The sequence below is a fragment of the Leptonychotes weddellii genome, chromosome 3 (assembly GCF_054177405.1).
Source record: "Leptonychotes weddellii isolate Sample4059 chromosome 3, ASM5417740v2, whole genome shotgun sequence".
Classification (NCBI taxonomy): Eukaryota; Metazoa; Chordata; class Mammalia; order Carnivora; family Phocidae; genus Leptonychotes; species Leptonychotes weddellii.
Genome location: NC_138371.1, coordinates 107043837 through 107049836, shown reverse-complemented (window position 1 = coordinate 107049836; position 6000 = coordinate 107043837). Strand labels below are relative to the sequence as shown.

General features: G+C 39.7%; 1 protein-coding gene across 3 annotated transcripts in view; it reads right to left on the bottom strand.

Annotated features, from left to right (window-relative positions):
* Positions 1-6000, bottom strand: part of LOC102734599 (phospholipid-transporting ATPase IB) — a 567820-nt gene that overhangs the window by 331056 nt on the left and 230764 nt on the right. The gene's annotated exons all lie outside the window — the stretch shown is intronic.

Below are 6000 nucleotides of genomic sequence, written 5' to 3'. Positions count from 1 at the left end.
GAGGGGAAGAATGAAGCAGGGGAAATCGGAGGGGTAGACGAACCATGAGAGCCGATGGACTCTGAAAAACAAACTGAGGTTTCTGGGGGGAGGGGGGTGGGTGGATGGGTTAGCCTGGTGGTGGATATTGAGGAGGGCACGTTCTGCATGGAGCACTGGGTGTTATGCACAAACAATGAATCATGGAACACTACATCTAAAACTAATGATGTAATGTATGGGGATTAACATAAGAATAAAAAAAAAAACGGTGAATTCATCACTAGACCTGTCCCAAAATAAATACTAAAGAACAGTGCTTCAAGCTGAAATGAAAGGACACTAGACAATAACTTGAAGCTCTAGGAAGAAGAGCTCCAACAAAGTCAACTACACAGGTAAAACATAAAATCCAATATTAGTGTATTTTTGATTTGCAGCTTTTTGTTTCCTATTAAAAGACAAATGCATAAAATAATTATCAGCCTATATTAATGGGTATACAGTGTCCAGAGGTGAAATGTGTGATAAGAACAATATAAATGGGAGGCAGAGCTATATAGGAACAATTTTTATATGCTTTTGAATTTAAATTGCTATCAATTTAAATTGGACTGTTATAAATTTATGATGTTGGTTGTAATCCCCACAGTAGTCACTAAGTAAATAAAAAATATATGGAAAAGGAAATGAGACATGTCTTTGTCTGCTCGGGCTGTTTTAACAAAATATCATAGACTGAGCAGCTTATTAAAAAGCAGAAATTTGGGCGCCTGGGTGGCTCAGTTGGTTAAGCGACTGCCTTCGGCTCAGGTCATGATCCTGGAGTCCCGGGATAGAGTCCCACATCGGGCTCCCTGCTCAGCAGGGAGTCTGCTTCTCCCTCTGACCCTCCTCCCTCTCATGCTCTCTGTCTCTCAATCTCTCTCTCACAAATAAATAAAATCTTAAAAAAATTTTTTTTAATTTAAAAAGCAGAAATTTATTTCTCAAAGTTCTGGAGGCTGAAAGTCCAAGATCAGGGTGCCCACATGGTTAGCTGAAGGCCTCTGGGTCCAATGGTGAGGGTTCCACCCTCAGGACCAAATCACCTCCCAAAGGCCCACCTTTTTATACCATTACCTTGAGAATTAGGATCTCAACATATCCTATGGTGGGGAGGCCTGGTGTGGGTGGAGGAAAGGAGGACACAAACATGCAGACCAAAGCAGGGATGTGATCAAAAAGGTACACTAGAAAAAAATCAAACACAAAAGAAGGCAGCTTTGGTTACTAAGAAAAAGAGAGACAGAAAGCCAACTTACCACATGCAGGGGACGGGGGTGGTAGGAGATCCTTAATGAGCACAAGGTTTTATTTTGGGGTGATAAAAATAATTTGGATCTGGACAGAGGTGACAGTTGCACAACACTGTGAATGTACTAAATACTACTGAATTATTCACGTTAAAATGGTTAGTTTCATGTGAATTTCACCTCAATTGGAAAAAAGTCAGCTGGAAAAAGAAAAATACCTCTAATTTTGTTTTCATTCTGCCAATAGTAAAAAGCAACCAACCAAAGTTTATCCCTTGTAAGAACAGACTGAACAAAACGGTCTCTCTAAAGAATGAGACACCAGTAGTAATTTTAGAATAATCTCAGCCTTGTCTCTACCCAGAAAACCTTAATCTAGTTGCAAATCCGTTTGGAAGTTTTACCCCTTTGCCCTCATCTCCCTGAAAACAACGTTAAAATGCATGTTCCTTTGTCATACTAAAGCTTAGTGTCATCAAAAGGCTGAGAGTTTCACATATACAACAATGGAAAGAGGGAAAATACCAAAAATACCCCCTCTTAAGCCTCCAAATTCAAATAATTACTATAATAAACCCCAATATTTCAGATAGCAAAATTTAACCTGAAGTCATTAATTTAAAAACTGTTTTTAAAGATTCGACAACTAAAATGTGCCAAGAAAAAGCTTCTTCCCGTTATGTTTAAAACCTATGTCATACCATGTCAATATTTGGAAACATAAAGGCAAAGAAGCCTTGGCCGAGATAAACATTTTATAAGTTTGGCTTGCAATCCCTTGATGCCTTTCCCATTGGCCAATAAAAAGAAAAGGACAGAAACACCCATTAATAATCTTAAAACCTCTGCCACACATTTTATGAATATATAAGGCTTAAAAACCTAGCTCTGGATTAAAGAACCTAGCCAACACTGTTATTGTATGCAACTTTAAAATCCATGATTTCTGGAATTCAAGACTGAAGCACAGGAGGTATGAACGGATTCAGATTAAGCCCTTACCTGGCATGAGCACGACTGTGCAAACACATTAGTATTATTCCCCCATGAGCCCCATACCGCTGTCCACGTTTCACACATACTGCTAAGGTCAGAATCAAAGTTAAGCACCAGCGAATGAAAGTTTGCACGTGGCATCTCTATGACTGATAAAAATAATAAATTGTCCCAATTCTGACCTATGTATCCTAAAATACTCAAAGGAGTTGAATGAGCTGTCACAATTTCTAGGTATAATGACATAATCCTGAAGAGCTGAATATTAACTTGAAAAATCAATGCTTACCAGAAAACAGTTGCCCTGCCCTGAGAGGGAAAATGCTGTTTCCCACGAGGCTGTCCCTCACTGAGCACAGGAACTTCTGCCACCCAGGACTCTGCCAGAGCCAGAAACTGGGGGCAGCAACAGGAATGTGGACAAACCTTTCGCTGCTCTTTGATGGTATTTCTGGTTCTCTCTGGAGGTCTTCCTATCTCTACTTGATCAACTGGTTCTCTCCACCCTCCCCCACGAACCCACCCAGTTTTGGCTTCACGGGACCCATCATAGCCAAACTGATCCACACTTTATTTGGCTTTCCAGCTCCACCAACCCCTGCCCACTGGCAACTGCATTCTCTGTTTCAAACAGTTTCTCGGGGCATTCTTTTCTTTCCCTCCCAACTTTACTGAGGAATGATTGACAAATATAATTGTATACGTTTAAAGTGTAAAACATGATTTGATACACATACACATGTGAAGTGATTACCAAGATCAAGACAGTGAACACATCCATCACCTCACACAGTTAACTTTTTAATTTATTTTTGTGTGTACAGAATGCTTAAGATCTCAGCAACCTTCAAGTATCCAACACCATCTTAACTACAGTCGCCATGCTGTACATCAGATCCTCGGGAAGTTACTCTTGTAACTGAAAAGTCTGTGTCTCGGGGCATTCCTGTTGGTATAGCCCGTTCTTGAGTCGGTCCACGTCAGAACATAATAAGGCAGGACTCCAGACACCTCCTGACAGTGACGTCCAAGATCCCACCGGCTGTGAGGACAGAGTCATGCAACTCACTGCCACACTGGGAGAGGTGGGGGTGGGGAAGGTAGCAACAGAATCTCAAATATTACCACCATCCTAATTTCATATTCTCTCCTATTACCTAATCAGTATTTCAGGCCTTTCACTCAGCATGCAAGAAAGTAAATTCTATTTTAATCATTCATCTTGTAACTTCTACAGTTTCTAATTAAACTTCAGAATTTCCGGGGTGCCTGTGTGGCTCAGTTGTTAAGCATCTGCCTTTGGCTCAGGTCATGATCCCAGGATCCTGGGATCAAGCCCCGCATCAGGCTCCCTGCTTGGCAGGAAGCCTGCTTCTCCCTCTCCCACTCCCCCTGCTTGTGTTCCCTCTCTCGCTGTGTCTCTGTCAAATAAATAAATTAATTAAAATCTTAAAATAAATAAATAAATAAACAAACTTCAGAATTTCCAACCCCCACCCACCTTCTGCTATGGTAATTCCCAAAAGTTACAGGTTTGACAAATGTTTTCAATCATCTGTGGTTAGCAAAGATTCCTATTTCAGGAGACCTCCAAAAATGTCTTCGACCTTGAGCAAGGGCTAGAATAGAGGCAAAATTCATATTAGTTCTGTACATAATGCATTACAATAAAGTCCTATTGCCAGATACTAACCAGGTCAAACATGCTTTATCTCTTTATATTGCCAAATAATGGGTCTAGAACAAGGAGGATTCTAGTCCTGAAAAAGAAGCTTGTCTGCAATCCTTGAAATAGAGAATTTAGGACGCAACTCTGGAGATTAAGGGATAAAAGCCAGTAGCCCAATTTGTCTTCAGTGAAACATAAAAGAAAGTGGATTATGAAGCTATTTGAATATTACATCAGGTAATGAGGTTAAATTGAGACATTCTTCCTCTACTCCATTTCTATTGCAAAGGTGACTTGAAGAATACCGCTCCCTATCTACAAACTCATAAATGAGACTTGCTCAGTAATAGAAAAAAATGTTCAATCCAAATTTTATGAATATAATGAACCTGAAATAATGCATGAGAAAAAACTGAATTAATATTGCTGTAAAAGTCCCATCTGCACCAAATTAACTTTTGGAGGCATTAGTCAACTATTATTAAACCCACATATTCAGGAACTTCATCAACTTTGGAGTTGAATTTGAATCCTGACTCTGCCACTTACTGCTTATTATCTTGACCAAGATACTTATCTCCTCTGAGCCTCGATTTCTTCAAGAGGCCAAATGGAGACAGCACGTCCTATTTTGGATGCTGTGCATGTTCACTGGGATGACCACCTACAGGCACCCAGCACAAAGCACAAGCCAGTGCAAGTAGTTAAATGCCTACCTGGCTCCCCGCCTATTTAAGTTCTTAGACGATCTCTTTTCCTTTGTATTCGGTCTGCTGCCCTCTGTTCACTGACATGGTGCTTGGAAATAAGTTAATATCTGTGTCTAAGGATTTTCTTCTGTATTAAAAGAGGCTGTTGCATGCAATTATTACACTGTACCAGAATACAACCTTAGCACAGACCCAGTTTCTTTAAGATTTTCAAGTGCACCTAGTTAAATCCACTAGCTAATAGTTTTAAGGGATATTTGCAGCCTAAGCCTAAACACAACTATACATAAATACTTTGATGTGTAAGGTCTATTTGTTGCCAAGGGCTCATTTTCTTTTTCTAGTGATTAATCACTAAGTCACTTTTATTTGTGAACTCGTGCTTCCCAGAATAACTGTTTCAGTCTGTAGTGGCTCACTGTTAATTTCCAGTCAGGTTTTTGTCAGTTACACAGAGCATCCCAAGAACGTTCTTATTTTTATACCCAAGAACCTAAAAATTAGTGAGTCCCCTCTCTGGTTCAATAAAATTAAGAAAAAAAAATTTAGTAGGTAAAGCTAGGGAACAATGAAGTTAATCAGGGAATCAGAATCCCATATAGAGGCGGTCAGAATTTCGGCTTACATCAATCACATGCTAGGCCTATAAATTCTTTCTTTCTAAAAAATGAGGAACCATTTTGGGGCACTTACTAAACTTTGCCAAGGATGTAGCCCCAAAATAACTTCATCTCTAATGCTGTGAGCCTCCTCTGTGTCCTAGTAAACTTTTGTTCATTAATCCTAGCAAGTGATGGTAAACAACATCTACGGTTTTTACAATATTGTATGCATTCTTTTAATGTGGGTATCTTAACTCACTTGAATCCTCATGATAATCCTATGAGGTAGATGTTATTATTAACACCATTGTATAGTCAGGAAAGCCGAGGCACAGAGTTTAAATGATTTGCCCCAGATCCTGGAGAGAGGAAGCAGAAGAACCAAGATTCAAATCCAGACATTCAGACTTCAGAATGCTTGTGTTAACTACAACCCTGTGCTGCCTCAAGTGGCCTGGAAACAAAGATGCTCAAGGCACATAATCCTCATTGTTTGCACTCCTTGTCACCACCCATCAAAGAAATGATTCCATGCATGTAAATCACAGCTTCACACAATCACTCAGTTAATATCTGATGCCTTATTTTCTTTAAATTATCTTTATACAGACAACAAAGTGACTTATCACCCCTAAAGAACGTGCTTACTCAAATCTCAGTGCCCATCAGGGTGTTAGAAATAGGTACTGGAGGGAGGCCCCACTATTCACGATTTAGATATTAGCTCTCACATCTTTTAAATTTTGCTT